At 44.0% G+C, this 19,800-nt stretch overlaps 1 protein-coding gene across 2 annotated transcripts in view; it reads left to right on the top strand.

Moving 5' to 3' along the window:
* LOC134205752 (uncharacterized) overlaps positions 1-19,800 on the top strand; it is a 100,399-nt gene that overhangs the window by 79,317 nt on the left and 1,282 nt on the right. The window lies entirely within an intron of this gene.

The following is a 19,800-nucleotide window of genomic DNA, read 5'->3' as shown; positions in this document are numbered from 1 at the left end:
AAACTATGTGGGATCAAGGGAAATCAGCAGAAGATCAGGAGGTAGCAGCAATGCGAGAACGAACAGCGTTACTCGATCATTCCATCGAGAACCATCATGCTTTCGCATTCGATCGCACACACGTTCTAGACTCTAGTCTTAAGAAACAAAATCTACACATTCTAGAAACATGCCATATTATAAACACACAGAACACAGTCAACAAGCGCACAGACACAGACAACCTCAGCAGTACGTATGCCGGCATACTCCACACATTCAAAAACAATCAGTGTAATAGAGCAAACAGACAGACAGAAACGCCATCACAACACAGTTCGATACAAACAGAATAGAAGTGGCGCTAAAACGTACTACACGATAGTTCCTGGTGCCCGGATAAATTCAATTTCGCAGCCCCTACCGAAAAATAGAGGGGCGATGTAAGTAAATTTATGAAGACCACCTACACAGTGAGTGCGCCTGTTACAATCAGTGTTTCTCGTTTATTGCAGTTAACATAAAGTTGTGACAAAACGTTCTATGCTAAGACAATGTAACAATAAAACAGGACTTAGTTAGTAAGTAATCCTGAACATACACAACATACAACATCAATACAACATAATCCACCATTGTCCACAGACTCCTTGATAAAGGTACAATATATGTAACCGAAACGTCGGATAAAAACGTAAAACCCGTTTTTGAGCATAAGAAGACTGAAAGCCATCACCTCAAATATTTCCTGGAGGAACTTCCGGAGGAATTCCTGGAGGAACTTCCGGAGGAATTCCTGGAGGAACTTCCCGAGGAATTCCTGGAGGAACTTCCCGAGGAATTCCTGGAGGAACTTCCCGAGGAATTCCTGGAGGAACTTCCGGAGGAATTCCTGGAGGAACTTCCTGAGGAATTCCTGGAGGAACTTCCTGAGGAATTCCTGGAGGAACTTCCGGGGGAATTCCTGGAGGAACTTCCGGAGTAATTCCTGGAGGAACTTCCGGAGGAATTCCTGGAGGAACTTCCGGAGGAATTCCTGGAGGAACTTCCGGAGGAATTCCTGGAGGAACTTCCGGAGGAATTCCTGGAGGAACTTCCGGAGGAATTCCTGGAGGAACTTCCGGAGGAATTCCTGGAGGAACTTCCGGAGGAATTCCTGGAGGAACTTCCGGAGGAAATTCCTAGAGAAACTTCCGGAGCAAATTCGTAGAGGAACTTCGTGGAGGAACCTCCGGAGTAATTCCTGCAGGAGGAATTTTTGGGGGAACTTCCGGAGAAATTCTTGGAGGAACTTCCCTGGGAGTTCTTGGAAGAACTTCCGAGGAATTCTTAGAGGAACTTTCGGGGAATTCCTGGAAAAACTTCCGGGTAATTCCTGGAAAAACTTCCGAGGGAATGCTTGGAGGAACTTCCGGGTAATTCCTGGAGAAACTTCCTTGGAATTTCTGGAGGAACTTCCGGAGGAATTCCTGGAAGAACTTTTGGTTGAATTCCTGGAGGAACTTCCGGAGGAATTCCTGGAGGAACTTCCGGAGGAATTCCTGGAGGAACTTCCGGAGGAATTCCTGGAGGAACTTCCGGAGGAATTCCTGGAGGAACTTCCGGAGGAATTCCTGGAGGAACTTCCGGAGGAATTCCTGGAGGAACTTCCGGGGGAATTCCTGGAGGAACTTCCGGAGGAATTCCTGGAGGAACTTCCGGAGGAATTCCTGGAGGAACTTCCGGAGGAATTCCTGGAGGAACTTCCGGAGGAATTCCTGGAGGAACTTCCGGAGGAATTCCTGGAGGAACTTCCGGAGGAATTCCTGGAGGAACTTCCGGAGGAATTCCTGGAGGAACTTCCGGAGGAATTCCTGGAGGAACTTCCGGAGGAATTCCTGGAGGAACTTGCGGAGGAACTTCCGGAGGAATTCCTGGAGGAACTTCCGGAGGAATTCCTGGAGGAACTTCCGGAGGAATTCCTGGAGGAACTTCCGGAGGAATTCCTGGAGGAACTTCCGGAGGAATTCCTGGAGGAACTTCGGAGGAATTCCTGGAGGAACTTCCGGAGGAATTCCTGGAGGAACTTCCGGAGGAATTCCTGGAGGAACTTCCGGAGGAATTCCTGGAGGAACTTCCGGAGGAATTCCTGGAGGAACTTCCGGAGGAATTCCTGGAGGAACTTCCGGAGGAATTCCTGGAGGAACTTCCGGAGGAATTCCTGGAGGAACTTCCGGAGGAATTCCTGGAGGAACTTCCGGAGGAATTCCTGGAGGAACTTCCGGAGGAATTCCTGGAGGAACTTCCGGAGGAATTCCTGGAGGAACTTCGGAGGAATTCCTGGAGGAACTTCCGGAGGAATTCCTGGAGGAACTTCCGGAGGAATTCCTGGAGGAACTTCCGGAGGAATTCCTGGAGGAACTTCCGGAGGAATTCCTGGAGGAACTTCCGGAGGAATTCCTGGAGGAACTTCCGGAGGAATTCCTGGAGGAACTTCCGGAGGAATTCCTGGAGGAACTTCCGGAGGAATTCCTGGAGGAACTTCCGGAGGAATTCCTGGAGGAACTTCCGGAGGAATTCCTGGAGGAACTTCCGGAGGAATTCCTGGAGGAACTTCCGGAGGAATTCCTGGAGGAACTTCCGGAGGAATTCCTGGAGGAACTTCCGGAGGAATTCCTGGAGGAACTTCCGGAGGAATTCCTGGAGGAACTTCCGGAGGAATTCCTGGAGGAACTTCCGGAGGAATTCCTGGAGGAACTTCCGGAGGAATTCCTGGAGGAACTTCCGGAGGAATTCCTGGAGGAACTTCCGGAGGAATTCCTGGAGGAACTTCCGGAGGAACTTCCGGAGGAATTCCTGGAGGAACTTCCGGAGGAATTCCTGGAGGAACTTCCGGAGGAATTCCTGGAGGAACTTCCGGAGGAATTCCTGGAGGAACTTCCGGAGGAATTCCTGGAGGAACTTCCGGAGGAATTCCTGGAGGAACTTCCGGAGGAATTCCTGGAGGAACTTCCGGAGGAATTCCGGGAGGAACTTCAGGAGGAATTCCTGGAGGAACTTCCGGAGGAATTCCTGGCGGAACTCCGGAGGAATTCCTGGAGGAACTTCCGGAGGAATTCCTGGAGGAACTTCCGGAGGAATTCCTGGAGGAACTTCCGGAGGAATTCCTGGAGGAACTTCCGGAGGAATTCCTGGAGGAACTTCCGGAGGAATTCCTGGAGGAACTTCCGGAGAAATTCCTGGAGGAACTTCCGGAGGAATTCCTGGAGGAACTTCCGGAGGAATTCCTGGAGGAACTTCCGGAGGAATTCCTGGAGGAACTTCCGGAGGAATTCCTGGAGGACCTCCGGAGGAATTCCTGGAGGAACTTCCGGAGGAAATCATGGAGGAACTTCCGGAGGAATTCCTGGAGGAACTTCCGGAGGAATTCCTGGAGGAACTTCCGGAGGAATTCCTGGAGGAACTTCCGGAGGAATTCCTGGAGGAACTTCCGGAGGAATTCCTGGAGGAACTTCCGGGGGAATTCCTGGAGGAACTTCCGGAGGAATTCCTGGAGGAACTTCCGGAGGAATTCCTGGAGGAACTACGGAGGAATTCCTGGAGGAACTTCCGGAGGAATTCCTGGAGGAACTTCCGGAGGAATTCCTGGAGGAACTTCCGGAGGAATTCCTGGAGGAACTTCCGGAGGAATTCCTGGAGGAACTTCCGGAGGAATTCCTGGAGGAACTTCCGGAGGAATTCCTGGAGGAACTTCCGGAGGAATTCCTGGAGGAACTTCCGGAGGAATTCCTGGAGGAACTTCCGGAGGAATTCCTGGAGGAACTTCCGGAGGAATTCCTGGAGGAACTTCCGGAGGAATTCCTGGAGGAACTTCCGGAGGAATTCCTGGAGGAACTTCCGGAGGAATTCCTGGAGGAACTTCCGGAGGAATTCCTGGAGGAACTTCCGGAGGAATTCCTGGAGGAACTTCCGGAGGAATTCCTGGAGGAACTTCCGGAGGAATTCCTGGAGGAACTTCCGGAGGAATTCCTGGAGGAACTTCCGGAGGAATTCCTGGAGGAACTTCCGGAGGAATTCCTGTATGAACTTCCGGAGGAATTCCTGGAGGAACTTCCGGAGGAATTCCTGGAGGAACTTCCGGAGGAATTCCTGGAGGAACTTCCGGAGGAATTCCTGGAGGAACTTCCGGAGGAATTCCTGGAGGAACTTCCGGAGGAATTCCTGGAGGAACTTCCGGAGGAATTCCTGGAGGAACTTCCGGAGGAATTCTTGGAGGAACTTCCGGAGGAACTGCTGGAGGAACTTCCGGAGGAATTCCTGAAGGAACTTCCGGAGGAATTCCTGAAGGAACTTCCGGAGGAATTCCTGAAGGAACTTCCGGAGGAATTCCTGAAGGAACTTCCGGAGGAATTCCTGAAGGAACTTCCGGAGGAATTCCTGAAGGAACTTCCGGAGGAATTCCTGAAGGAACTTCCGGAGGAATTCCTGAAGGAACTTCCGGAGGAATTCCTGAAGGAACTTCCGGAGGAATTCCTGGAGGAACTTCCGGAGGAATTCCTGAAGGAACTTCCGGAGGAATTCCTGAAGGAACTTCCGGAGGAATTCCTGGAGGAACTTCCGGAGGAATTCCTGGAGGAACTTCCGGAGGAATTCCTGGAGGAACTTCTGGAGGAATTCCTGGAGGAACTTCCGGAGGAATTCCTGGAGGAACTTCCGGAGGAATTCCTGGAGGAACTTCCGGAGGAACATCCGGAGGAATTCCTGGAGGAACTTCCGGAGGAATTCCTGGAGGAACTTCCGGAGGAATTCCTGGAGGAACTTCCGGAGGAATTCCTGGAGGAACTTCCGGAGGAATTCCTGGAGGAACTGGAGGAATTCCTGGAGGAACTTCCGGAGGAATTCCTGGAGGAACTTCCGGAGGAATTCCTGGAGGAACTTCCGGAGGAATTCCTGGAGGAACTTCCGGAGGAATTCCTGGAGGAACTTCCGGAGGAATTCCTGGAGGAACTTCCGGAGGAATTCCTGGAGGATCTTCCAGGGAAAAACCTGGAGGAACTTCAGTAGGAATTCCTGAAGGAACTTCCGGAGGAATTCCTGGAGGAACTTCCGGAGGAATTCCTGGAGGAACTTCCGGAGGAATTCCTGGAGGAACTTCCGGAGGAATTCCTGGAGGAACTTCCGGAGGAATTCCGGGAGGAATTCCTGGAGGAACTTCCGGAGTAATTCTTAGAGGAACTTCCGGAGGAATTCCTGGAGGAACTTCCGGAGGAATTCCTGGAGGAACTTCTGGAGGAATTCCTGGAGGAACTTCCGGAGGAATTCCTGGAGGAACTTCCGGAGGAATTCCTGGAGGAACTTCCGGAGGAATTCCTGGAGGAACTTCCGGAGGAATTCCTGGAGGAACTTCCGGAGGAATTCCTGGAGGAACTTCCGGAGGAATTCCTGGAGGAACTTCCGGAGGAATTCCTGGAGGAACTTCCGGAGGAATTCCTGGAGGAACTTCCGAGGAATTCCTGGAGGAACTTCCGGAGGAATTCCTGGAGGAACTTCCGGAGGAATTCCTGGAGGAACTTCCGGAGGAATTCCTGGAGGAACTTCCGGAGGAATTCCTGGAGGAACTTCCGAGGAATTCCTGGAGGAACTTCCGGAGGAATTCCTGGAGGAACTTCGGAGGAATTCCTGGAGGAACTTCCGGAGGAATTCCTGGAGGAACTTCCGGAGGAATTCCTGGAGGAACTTCCGAGGAATTCCTGGAGGAACTTCCGGAGGAATTCCTGGAGGAACTTCCGGAGGAATTCCTGGAGGAACTTCCGGAGGAATTCCTGGAGGAACTTCCGAGGAATTCCTGGAGGAACTTCCGGAGGAATTCCTGGAGGAACTTCCGAGGAATTCCTGGAGGAACTGCCGGAGGAATTCCTGGAGGAATTACCGGAGGAAGACCTGGAGGAACTTCCGGAGGAAATCCTGGATGAACTTCCGAGGAATTCCTGGAGGAACTTCCGGAGGAATTCCTGGAGGAACTTCCGGAGGAATTCCTGGAGGAACTTCCGAAGGAATTCCTGGAGAAACTTCCGGAGGAATTCCTGGAGGAACTTCCGGAGGAATTCCTGGAGGAACTTCCGGAGGAATTCCTGGAGGAACTCCTGGAGGAACTTCCGGAGGAATTCCTGGAGGAACTTCCGGAGGAATTCCTGGAGGAACTTCCGGAGGAATTCCTGGAGGAACTTCCGGAGGAATTCCTGGAGGAACTTCCGGAGGAATTCCTGGAGGAACTTCCGGAGGAATTCCTGGAGGAACTTCCGGAGGAATTCCTGGAGGAACTTCCGGAGGAATTCCTGGAGGAACTTCCGGAGGAATTCCTGGAGGAACTTCCGGAGGAATTCCTGGAGGAACTTCCGGAGGAATTCCTGGAGGAACTTCCGCAGGAATTCCTGGAGGAACTTCCGGAGGAATTCCTGGAGGAACTTCCGGAGGAATTCCTGGAGGAACTTCCGGAGGAATTCCTGGAGGAACTTCCGGAGGAGTTCCTGGAGGAACTTACGGAGGAATTCCTGGAGGAACTTCCGGAGGAATTCCTGGAGGAACTTCCGGAGGAATTCCTGGAGGAACTTCCGGAGGAATTCCTGGAGGAACTTCCGGAGGAATTCCTGGAGGAATTCCTGGAGGAACTTCCGGAGGAATTCCTGGAGGAACTTCCGGAGGAATTCCTGGAGGAACTTCCGGAGGAATTCCTGGAGGAACTTCCGGAGGAATTCCTGGAGGAACTTCCGGAGGAATTCCTGGACAAACTTCCGGAGGAATTCCTGGAGGAATTTCCCGAGGAATCCCTGGAGGAATTCGTGGAGGATAATTTCCTGAAAATTCATTGATTCACGCCGCCGTCAATCACTTTTGAGAAACTGCTGTTCCTGGAATATTTTTTCGGGAATTAGGATTTCTTCGGGAATTCCAGTAAAACATCTTAGAGGAATTTTAAAAGGAACTCCTGATTGAATCTCTTGTGGAATCCAGGTTTGCGTTTTTGAAGGAACTCTTTTTAATAGACCATAACTATTATCTATCTACTTTATAATAAAAATAAAATGGTCTGTGTTCGTATCCACATAACTCGAAAACGGCTCCAGCAGATATGTTCGTTATCGTTTCCGGCGGGTTCATATGATATTTCCAAATGTGAAAATTACGATTAAGGTTGAGTAAATCGTATGGCCCGCGTCAACTGCTTGCCACATCAGCAACTGCACGATGCTGGCTGCTATCCCGGGGACGACTTCCTTCAAAGCCAAGGTTCGCTGTTTGCTTGTTTAGAGTCGAGAACCAGAGGAATTCTTTCTGGAAACTCTTTCAGCTCAAATGCTTTCAGATTTCTCAGCATGATAACTAAGACAGTTTAATAAGGTTGTACGTTTCAAAGAGATGGACCGTGATGGATGGCATTTGAAGTCATTGATCGTAAGAGGCTGAAACAACTCAATGGCATATTAAGCCAATAATTAGTTGAATGATTACAACTTAGCTTGCGACTGATGTGCCGGAAACCTCAATTTATCAATAGCTTCAATACTATGTTTGTCGCTTGGTCATAATAGTAAATATCCAGCTCAAGCAAACCATCGTTGTCCGCCATTCAGAATATGATCGATGCTGATCCACTGTCGATCAGTTTTGCAACGAATATCGTAACTATTATGACCTTTTTCCGCTCTGAATATCTACGCGTGGGCTCGCAAACCAGATATCGGCGCAACAGGAAATCGATCTTAACCAGTTGTTTGTGTTCAGAACTGGAGTGGCTTTTCACCTCCGCACTCACAATCACTATCGTCGGTTGTCTGCAAAAATAGGGGAAAGTGATCTAAAATGGGACGATTGCAAATAAAACGCGAAGTCAGTGATCAAATGACGAACCACACAAGTTTAGATTTTTCTTAATATACTTTTCTGGTCTCATCTTTAAGCCTAAAGCATAATCAAGTATAATCAACAATGCAAATCGAACGCAGTAAAATACAGTTCAAAATTAAAATACAATATCAAAAAACATTTCAGCAATCCTGAACGATTATCCCCCTACTTAGGCATTATGTTATTTAATTCCAATCGAGAAGGCAGAGAACCGTTGGATTGAAAGTGAAACCGGTGCTCAAGAAACGATACTACTGTTGATGGTTTTCGATGGTGGTGACACTCTGTCTGGCTGCTCGCTGCTCGGCAGCAGGTTTTTCAACTCGTTTGTTTGCAAACAACCGCAAGCTTGAAGTTTATAACACCAGTCAGTGCCGGATTGCGCGGTGCGCATAAGCGTATAAAGATTTATGGTTGAGAGATATGATTCTTATGAAGGTAACAACAGCTTAATTTAGCACCTTGTTTGCAAATGTCGTGAGGCAGGGGTCTGTCGTTACGAATGATGGAGATGTTAATTTAATTATTGGATGGTTGTTAGAACAAGCGATATTGGAGAAATCGTTCAACGAAGCATGCAATCTGCACGAAGTGTATCGAATCACTATAACATAGAAGCAATGTAACTGTTTCGTAAATTTTGAAGAACGATTTATGTTCTATTATTATAATTGTTTTCAACATACTGTGCCTAATAACCTTCATATAGCTACTCAAGTAGCAAACCCTTGAGCGAATTTGTTGCCTTCTGTCTGTGTGGAAATAAGCTCATGGTTTCTAAGCCCTTGGTTTAATATTAAAATTGTTCGACCTCTTTCTACCACATTGCCAGGTTCAGGCAAATTCTGATCCAACGGATACCCTTCCCAATACCAAACTGCGAGGTACTTATGAGGGTGTCGCTAAGTCAATGGCCTCTCTTAGGTCAGTACCACATCGACATTTCCTTCCTCTTCCTAGTTACGGAGAAGATGGGCGTGGCCAGTAGGTGTAATCCTCATGCTTTTGGTAAGAAAATTATTTTGAGCTTTTAGTGGAATGTATTTACAATTCAATTTGATTCGACTACTTATTTGTACCTTGACAGATACGTATTTCGACCTTAACAGTAAGGCCGTCTTCGGTTTCCCGTACTTGACTCGACGAGCCTTACTGATGAGATCGAAATACGTATTTGTCAAGGTACAAACATTAAAGGATTTCTGATAGCATTCTATATGTGGATTTTAAAAGAAAAATATGGATATCACTATAGTGTTCAATCTACAAATTACACCGTAAAATGCTAATGCTAATATTTATTTATAATATTTTTAAATGTAATTATTTTTGGATGTAAAACAATTGAAAAATAATTAATCTTTTCCGACTGAAAACAGCAGAATCAACCAATCACAAGCTAGTAACATAAAATCAGTTGTTAAACGATGCAAAAATGAGCTAATTCTTATTCGGACACCGTAGGAACAACATCGTGCGGCAGACCGGCAAAACTATGACCCTCTAGGAAGCTGGATGTAATTGCACCATTCAAAACTGTAAAATTAGAAAACTTTGAAAATTAAATTGGATAACTGAAAATAAAAACCAATTTGGGAAATTAAAATATAGTGAACTCCCCTTACTTGATATTGAAGGCACCATCGAGTTACGGAGGTATCGATATAGAGAACATTTTTTTTTCTCCAAAATATCAAACATTTTTCATAACATGTAGAGATATGGTTGGATCGCCATTTGGCCGAATGTCGTTATTTTTTTCCATATTAATTGAAGTGAGAAATTAGATGTTCCAAGTGAATAGTGAAGAGAGGGAACCGAAAAGTGAGAGATAACAATTAAAGAGTGGAAAGCGAGATGTTGAAAAGTGATAATGGGTGGTAAGATATTAGACAGAAGAAGAAAGATGAAAGAAGACAAATGAAGGGAAGAGAAAGAATAAGGAAGAAAGAAAAGGGATAGAGAAAGAATAAGGATGACGATTAAGGAAGAATGAAGAACGAATAAGGAAGAAGGAAGAAAGACGGAATAATGAAGTGATGAGAAGGAACAAGCAAGTATTAAAAATGGAAAATCAAGCATAGAGGAAAAAGGAAAGAGAAAAAATAAGGATCTCACCTCTCACTTGTCACATGTTAGTTCTCACTTCTCACTCCTCGGTTCTCACTTCCCATTTCTCACTTTTCATTTCTTACTCCTCACACCTCTCACTTCACACTTCTCACTTCGCTCTTCTCGCTTCGAATTCCTCACTTCTAACTTCAAATTTTTATTTTTTACTTTTCACATCTATTTTCTCACTGCTCACTTCAAATTTTGCATTTCAAACTTCTTTCTTCGCACTTTTTACTTCTCAATACATTTCCTGCTCTGTCGTTATCTGAAAAGTGTCGTATACGCCATTTTCCAAAAATGATTTTAACGAGTAGCTCTTTAACAGAAAAATGGAATTCATGTAGGTTGTAATTTGTTACGTACGTCACTTTTTCAGATAACGGCAGTGCTTGTCCCACGTAATTCTTACCACTTACTTATCATTTCTCATTTTTCATTACTCGCAATCTAAGTCCAAACCGCATTCGGCCAAATGACCCGGCATCGTATATCTCGTGCACGTAAAATGATTCTTACAATAGCAAGTTATCAAGGTAAAAATGCACTGGAAATTTTTTTTCCACTTAGAAAATTTATAAAGTAAGGGAAAATATCGAGCTACAGAACATAGAGTTAGGGAGAGCTCACTGTATTTAAAAAAAATTCAAAAATTTAAAATTGGAAAATTGAAAGTTTGGAAAAATAAGAAATTGGATAAAATTGAAATACAGTGTTGGCCCGATTTTGTCACTCCCCGATTTTGTCTACCCCCGATTTTATCACGTTTTCGACCCGATTTTATCACGTCCCGATTTTGTCACGTTTTTGACCCGATGTTTTCACCCCAAAAAAATTTGTCATTCTTTTTATTTTCGTAAATCATACCATAAACAACATTGATTTCCATGAAATAACTCTCACCGCCTGTAATTTATTACGAACGACTTCTGAGTACCTGCGAAATATTCTGTAATCAATTTCGACAAGAAATAACGGTTACCGTTCACGCATTTGGCTTTTCCAAGGGATAAAATGGTTCATATTTGTGGAATGAATGAAAAAAAAATGGAAATATTTTTTTTTCCAATTTTGTCACATACCCTGTTTTATCACCCAAAAATTCACCAGGGGGGGGATAAAATCGGGATATTACTGTATTTTAAATTACTAAATAAGAGAAAATCAAATTCAAGTATTTAAAATTTTCCAATTCAAATATTCTAAAATTTAAAAATTTTAAAACTTAAATTAAAAAAAATATTTTAAGCTCTTTTTAGTGGAATGTATTCAATCGTCTAAGACGTGTTTAGTACTTTCCATTTAATTCCACAACGTTTTGTTATCTTTGCAGATACGTATATCGACCTCAACTGTGAGGTCGTCTTCAGTGTCTCGTACTTGACTCGACTTCTTCTTCGGCAAGTCGAGTCAAGTACGAGATACTGAGGACGACCTCACAGTTGAGGTCGAAATACGAGTCTGCAAAGATAACAAAACGTAGTGGAATTAAATGGAAAGTACTAAACTCGTCTTAGACGGTTGAATTTAAATTATTTGAAATGTGAAAAATTATAAACAACAAATCTAATTATTAAAAATTTAGAAATAAAAAAAGTATAAGTTAAGAAAGTTTAGAATTTTTAAATTATATTATTAACGATTTTTTCAAAATTAAAATCATTGAAGTTGAAGAATAGTAAACTAAATATAATTTTATAACTGTACAACTGGAAAATTTAAAAATAGGAAGATTGACCCTACCCATAAAAAATTTATTTCGTTTTATTGGCTCAGGCGATTTTTTGGCTTATTTAAAGTCAACTTTCCCAAAGAACTCATATTTTTTGAAGCCCCTAACTATTTAAAAAAAATGACGGGAAACGGTAAATTAGAAACTTGAAAACTGTAAAATTAGAAAATTTGGTAAAAAAATACGCAAAAATAACTTAAAATAAAAATAAATACTTGAAAACTTCAAAATTTTTAAATTTAAAGGTTGGAGGTTTCGAAAATCAGAAAATTAGAAAATTAAGTAAATAGACAAAAAAAATACAGCAAGGCTATTTCTTGCATTAAATTCTAAAGTATGAAATAAAATTAATTTAAAATGTTTTGCTGTCAAAATTTTGCTTCTCCTTCTCGCCATTTCTTTTTACACTTCATCCGAAGTTAATGACGCATCGACTGTTTACTTCTATCAAGTTCACTTCGAGCCGGCAGCAGCAGCAAAAAGTGCATTTTTTGAGCTCTAAAGTCACCTGATTCCTGGAGGAGCTTCCCGAGGAATTCTTAGAAGAACTTCCGGAGGAATTCCCGGAGGAACTTCCGGAGGAATTCCCGGAGGAACTTCCGGAGGAATTCCCGGAGGAACTTCCGGAGGAATTCCCGGAGGAACTTCCGGAGGAATTACCGGAGGAACTTCCGGAGGAATTCCCGGAGGAACTTCCGGAGGAATTCCCGGAGGAACTTCCGGAGGAATTCCCGGAGGAACTTCCGGAGGAATTCCCGGAGGAACTTTCGGAGGAATTCCCGGAGGAACTTCCGGAGGAATTCCCAAAGGAACTTCCGGAGGAATTCCCGGAGGAACTTCCGGAGGAACTCCCGGAGAAACTTCTGGAGGAACATCCGGAGGAATTCCGGGAGAAACTTCCGGAGGAATTCCGGGAGGAACTTCCGGAGGAATTCCCGGAAAAACTTCCGGAGAAATTCCCGGAGACACTTCCAGAGGAATTCCTGGAGGAACTTCCGGAGGAATTACAAAAGGAACTTTCGGAGGAATTACCGGAGGAACCTCGGAGGAATTCCCTGAGGAACTTCGGAGGAATTCCCGGAGGAACTTTTGGAGGAATTCCCGTTGGAACTTGTGGAGGAATTCCCGGAGAAACTTCCGGAGAAATTTTCGGAGGAATTCCTGGAGGAACTTCTGGAAGTCGAGTCCCCGGAGGAACTTCCGGGGGAAATCCCGAAGGAGCTTTCAGAGGAATTTCCGGAGGAAGTTCCGGAGGAGTTCCCGGATGAACTTCCGGAGGAATTCCCGGAGGAACTTCCGGAGGAATTCGGAGGAACTTCCGGAGGAATTCCCGGAGGAACTTCCGGAGGAATTCGGAGGAACTTCGGAGGAATTCGGAGGAACTTCGGAGGAATTCCCGGAGGAACTTCCGGAGGAATTCGGAGGAACTTCGGAGGAATTCCCGGAGGAACTTCCGGAGGAATTCCCGGAGGAACTTCCGGAAGGAATTCCTGGAGGAACTTCCGGAGGAATTCCCGGAGGAGTTACCGGAGGAACTTCTGGACAAATTTCCGGAGGAACTTCCGAAGGAATTACCGGAGGAACTTCCGGAAGAATTCCCGGAGTAACTTCCGGAGAAATTCCCGGCGAAACTTCTGCAGGAATTACCGGAAGAACTTCCGGACGAATTGCCGGAGGAATTACCGGAGGAATTCCTGGAGGAATTCCCGGAGGAACTTCCGGAGGAATTTCCGGAGGAACTTCCGGAGAAACTTCTGGAGGAACTTCCGGAAGAATTCCCGGAGGAACTTCCGGAGTAATTCCTGGACGAACTTCCGGAGGAATTCCCGGAGGAACCCGGAGGAATTCGGAGGAACTTCCGGAGGAATTCCCGGAGGAACTTCCGGAGGAATTCCCGGAGGAACTTCCGGAGGAATTCCCGGAGGAACTTCCGGAGGAATTCCCGGAGGAACTTTCGGAGGAATTCCCGGAGGAACTTCCGGAGGAACTTCCGGAGGAATTCCCGGAGGAACTTCCGGAGGAATTCCCGGAGGAACTTCCGGAGGAATTCCCGGAGGAACTTCCGGAGGAATTCCCGGAGGAACAAAAACTCAGTTCCCGGAGGAACTTCCGGAAGAATTCCCGGAGGAACTTCCGGAGGAATTCCCGGAGGAATTCCTGGAGGAACTTCCGGAGGAATTCCCGGAGGAACTTCCGGAGGAATTCCCGAAATGTAAATAAAAGGTTAACAAACAAAATAAAAATATGTCGAGATTAGAAAAACTACAAAAAACTCTATATTTTTCTGAGCTAAACAACAAGCCAACAATAAGCCATTTCAATCGATAGAAAGACACTAACATTCATAGAATGACAGTTGGCCCATGCAGCATAAGAACAAATTTTTATTCTCATATAAATTTAAAAAGCAAATTAAAAATAGTTCCGGGGATTCAATTATTCTGAAAAATTGGGGTTAGGCTCAGTTTTTTTATGCAGATTCAGAATATGTAAAAACATATATACCCCTAAACAACCCAATTGCAAGTTATACACAAAGGCCTTATTGACATGTGTGAGATTAATGGGTTGACGTCGTTGTGATACAGAACGTAGTTGACCTGGTATACCAATTGATCTGAACGCCGGAACAGTTTGGAGAACTTAAATTACATGTTAGAGGCATGATTGAATTGCAAGTTATACCCATAGGCTCTACGGACATATGTGGGCTTGATGTGGAGAACCTGGAATAGGAATAATGTTTGGAATAATGTAGGAATAATGTTTGTAATACGTTATCTATCGTCTCAGGAATAATTTTTGAACACATTTATGAAAAAAAAATCGGTTCAAGATCGTTTGAGAAATAGCTGAAATATAGTCATTTTGAACGTGTTTTGTTTTCCAACATAGTAAACCGTTCCAAAGATATCTAGGGATGCTCAAAAAGTTTATGTGGCATTTCCTTATGAAATTATAGTGAACTATGCTAAATTATATTGAGTAAAACGTAATTTTACATTTTTTTGTTTGGCAGCGTCCTGACTCACGGCATTCAATACCGGTATTATGAAACTACATAAGATACAGTACATTACCCAACACTTCCAGAAGAATCATGCAACGCAAGTTATACTAATTGTCGTTTCACTATGGTTAAGGTAGCCTCACGCCTTGGGAATTCGGTCCGCGGATTTTTTCCTCATGTTTTTTCATGTGCGATGTTAGCGAAAATCAGAATCCCGGCCCCATTTTAAATGCACGGGGACCAAAATCAAAAAATTTCCTGGGGTGTAAATTAGCCTGTTGTGTGACGTGTACATATTAAAAAAAAAAAACCGATGCGATGTTATTCAGAACTGTATTATTAAGTTTACCTGTTGACGTCACATTCGATCATCGTCGGCTTTTCAGTTCAGTTGGTAGTTTCTCTCGCTCAAGAACGGAAGTGCATTGAACAAATGCTTCATACGCGTTTGTTTTTTCAACATCTTTTCTGATTCTGATCGTTTTATACACCGGTTCTTGCCAGACCAAGAAAATGGGCGATCGTCACGTAGTACCAAGAAATTATAAAAGTGGAGCGGAGAAAAGAAAAATTTACGATGAAAAAAATAAGAAAGCTTGAGCTTGATTGACTGCTCGTATGCTATTTCATTATGACCAGATCAGCTGTTTTTGCACAGGGAACCAACAGATGTTTGCTTGGGACTAGCACACATCTTCAATGTACAAGTACTGGCGATCTCATTTGTTAGGTCATACTGGCGCCTGCCACGTCAGAATGCAAGTCAATGTAGGGAAGGGGGAGGAAATGATGATACAATCACTCGCCCACTGCAAGCCGAATATACCTCTGCACTTGCCACGAGTTCATGCGGAATTTATTCAAATTTTTGTGTGAGGTTAGAGAGGCAGAGGTCCGTCTTGGTTAACGAGCTGCCAATGTGATAGGTAGGAGAAGTCAACTGATGGAATTTCCAATTGGATGTAGGAAACGAGCGTTATAGTTCATTTCCAATTCTAGCAGATTACTGTTAGAATACTCAAGTTGAAGGTATAGGAATAATTACTAATAATTACTATAAATTATTACTAACGGTATGGAAGTCCATTTCCAGTTCTAGTGATTGCTAGAACATGAGAAATATAGAGAAAGGTACAAAGTAGGAGAATTGAACGGACCTGGGATTGAACCCATGACCTCCTGCGTATGAGGCAGAAGCAGTAGCCATATGACTACCAAGCCTGCTACGATGAAAAAAATAAGAAAGTGGAAAAAGTTCTTTCAAAAACACCAAAAATAAGTTCTTTTTTTACGACGGATGTTGCTGGAGTAACAAGTGCCGCCGAATCAGATTCAAGATGCGGTAATGTCGGTGAGTTGATGCTCAGTTCCACATCTTGCAACTCTAAAGTTGTTCCAGATGTGAATGTTATTTCAAATTACGAAAATGATATGGGAATGTGGTCTAAATTGAATGACGAAGAGGTTGATCACTGGATCGCAAAAGGACCTGGTGAACTGCATCATTGTGATGAGAAATTATTCGAAAGTTATTCGGTGAACCAGGAAAGGGGTGACGTTGCTGGCTTCAGAAAATGCACAAAATCTTTGTTTTACCGGAAGGTTCAAAATGAAATGGTTTTCAGAAACTGGCTTTGCTTCTCGCCGAGTAGTGGAAAACTTTACTGCTTTTTGTGTGTTATGATGAGAGCTTCGCAATCGAATTTTGCTAGTGATGGATTCTGCAATTGGAAGCGAGCACTAGAAAAAATAAGTCTACACGAAACATCGAAGTCTCATCTGGAATCATCCGTTTCCGTTTCTTTACGAGCTGGAAGTCTTGGAGTTGATAAAATGATAAAACAAGAGGTAAGTTTAGCAATTCTATTGATATTCGATATTCATGATCGAAGAATTATTATTGTCACAGGAACTACAAAATGCTAACTACTGGCGTGATGTTATAAGGAGAGTTGTGAGTGCAATAACTTGATTCTGGCACAACGTGGTCTAGCATTTCGTGGCGAAAATGAGCTGTTTGGTTCAGCGAAACATGGAAATTATATGGGAATTCTTGAACTTATTGCCGAATATGACCCGTTTTTGGCACGTCATATGGAGGCGCATGGCAATAAGAAAAGTGGACATGCTAACTATTTATCGTCTACTATTTGTGATGATATCATCGATATACTGACAAAGGACGAGCTCGTTGGTCTAGTGGCTACCGCTTCTGCCTTTTAAGCAGGAGGTCGTGGGTTCAATTCCAGGCTTGTCCCTTTCCTACTTTGTATTTCTATCTCAGTTCTTTCTGTGTTTCGCGTTATACCAAAACGGTTCCTACTGTTATAACCTTCCACACAAACCCAAAACCTCCCGTGGCACCTATGAGAGGTCGTAGAGTTCTCTGCATCTTTTTTAAGTAAGTGTCCAACTAACCATCCTTCCCTCTCCTCAGCATTCGCAAGGACGTGGCCAGGACAGATCTCGACTATTGGAGAGCGCATTGCTTCCATCTAAGAGCTAGTGATTAGTCCCAAATCAATATCTGTGGTAACGGATGAAAGTGATGCTTCTCTCATACAATAGTCTTGGCTTGTACCACCTACGAATTTGTGCGAACTGCTAAATGCTAATGCTAATGCTAAATATCATCGATATACTGACAAAGTTTTTGATGAAATTACGGGTAGGATCAAGCAAGCGAAGTATTATTCTATTTCAGTTGATTCCTCGCCAGATGAATCACATATTGATCAGTTAACGGTGGTAGTGAGATATTTGGAAGGAATTAGACCAGTCGAAAGATTCTTAACGTTTATTCCTCATTGTGGTCATGCTGGACAACAGATGGTTGATGCTCTCCTTGAGTTTTTGCAGGCTCATAAAATCGATTTCCAAAATTGTCGAGGACAGTCATATGACAATGCACCGAACATGTCAGGAAAGTACAAAGCATTGCAGGCGTTATTTTGCAGAAAAATCCATATGCGTTTTTTGTTCCATGTTGCGCTCATTCGTTGAATTTGATTGGAAAGTCAGCAGCCAACATTTGTTCACTGTTGACTTTTTCAACTTTATTCAAAATTTGATCACGTTCTTCACAAATTCAACTAACCGATTCCGAATATTAACTGAAAATTTGTCAAGAACCGAACGACAATAAACTGTGAAAAACCTAAGTGACACACGCTGGTCTTGTGGAGCAGATGCCATAAAAGCTTTGCTATACGGTTACACAGAAATCAAAAACACTCTACGAACAATCGCAGAGAACGTAGAAGAAAAATATTTGGTGAAAAATGAAGCTTCCTACCTTTACAATAAAATGTACCTTCTCGAGAACGCTATCTACACACAGCTCTGGTACGATATCCTAGAAAGGTTTGATGCGACTAGCCAGTTACTGCAAAATCCTTCTACAGCTTTGAAACCAGCTGTCAACTCAATATTAAGTTTGATTGAATACGTAGAAGCAAAACGAGGAATGTATAAGGAATATGAAGCAACAGGAAAATCAGTGTCTGGAGCACAAAACTACCGTAATAACCGTTCAAGAACAAAAAACGTTCGACTTGACGTATCTGGTCGAAAAGAACATGCTGAGACTGTTAAGGATACGACGCCTCAGGAAAAAATCAAGGTGGATGCCTTCTATCCCGTAATCGATCAGCTCAAAAAATCTCTGGCAGAATGGGCGGGGCATACAAACAGGTAATTTTATACTTATTTATTAAAAATTAAAAATATATTTTGATTAACAATTTATAATTTTTTGAAGGTATGCAACTTGTTCGAGTTTCTGTCGGATTTGGATGCGTCTCCTTCATCCCTCGAGGTTGGATCTCGAAAGCTAGTAGAAGCTTATCCAGCAGATCTTGCTCCAGAGCCGACAAACGAACTTATTCAGCTTTTCACTTATTCACGCATAAGTGTGAAAGAGATGTAGCTTCAGGTGACACGAAGGAAGGGTTGATGAGAGTTGATTGTTCGAAAAGGTCGTTGAATCACTTCGAGGATTTGTCGCACTTCCGGCCACGAAGACAGTGACAGTCGCATTTAATCTGAGGACTTTTTGGACTTTTACTCGTTCACTTTGACTTGAACCGTGGAGGAGGCGAGAGTGCGAGTAGTTAGTACTTATATGTACTTAGTGTCCCGGTGTGTTTAATTTGGTACGTTTAAATGTGAGAACGCTTAAGGTTTAAATTAAAATTAATTCTGTTCCTTCCGTGTAGCCTAAAGTTCAACGGTAGGGTCAAAGGTGACGTGCGGTCAACTTTTTGTTTGTGCGAATTGTGTGTAGAAAAGGTAAATTCATTGTGATGTTTGTGTGGAGATTTTTAATTGATTGCGTCGAAACAGCCGCTCGACGGCTTCTTGTCTAGGATCGATTCTATCGATATCCAGGCCAGCTTGGCACACCGCAACTTTTCGCCAAGCGCGCTCTCGACCCCACGCTTCATCGTCAAGGGTCCCGGATCGGGGGAGATCTCGAAAGGGAGGTTCGATTCTCCGGCAGAGCAAACCCTTTTTTTGTAAACCCCAACCCGTGGAAACCGTCCACGAAATCGACGTCCCCGTGTCGAATGCGAGCGCCATACTCCGTTGTCGGCATGATTCGCAGCACTAGCACGGAAGCCGTCCGTCTGGGAATCACCTTAAGCGCAGTTCATCATCATCGCCCCGGCCACCATTCGTCGGTATAGGACCACTTGCCGGCCGGAAAGCTGCAAAGACTACGGTACCGTGAGTAGAAAACAAGCATGCATGCATATCTCCACACACACACGAGCTCGATCATCACAACCGGTAGTCTTGGCTAGCTATCGCTAGAACCAGAAATAGAAAACCGCACAAAAGTAGGAAGCTAGGAAGTGAAAGAGGGAAGAATGAAGTGAAGAGTAGAGAGTGAGGAAGGAACAATTTATGAATGAAAACCTAAGGTAATCGAAACCACAATAAATGTATATCTGACTTGTTTCCGTTGAATAAATGCGTTTCCGTTAAGTAAAGCTTCCATGTAACGATAATTGAAGCCCGAAGGATTTCTCATGTTTTCGGCGTCGTTCTAATTGTAGTTTTTGTTCAGTGTTGTACTCCA

The sequence above is a fragment of the Armigeres subalbatus genome, chromosome 1 (assembly GCF_024139115.2).
Source record: "Armigeres subalbatus isolate Guangzhou_Male chromosome 1, GZ_Asu_2, whole genome shotgun sequence".
Classification (NCBI taxonomy): Eukaryota; Metazoa; Arthropoda; class Insecta; order Diptera; family Culicidae; genus Armigeres; species Armigeres subalbatus.
The sequence above is the reverse complement of the archived record's forward strand: the minus strand, read 5'-3'. Positions and strand labels throughout refer to the sequence as shown.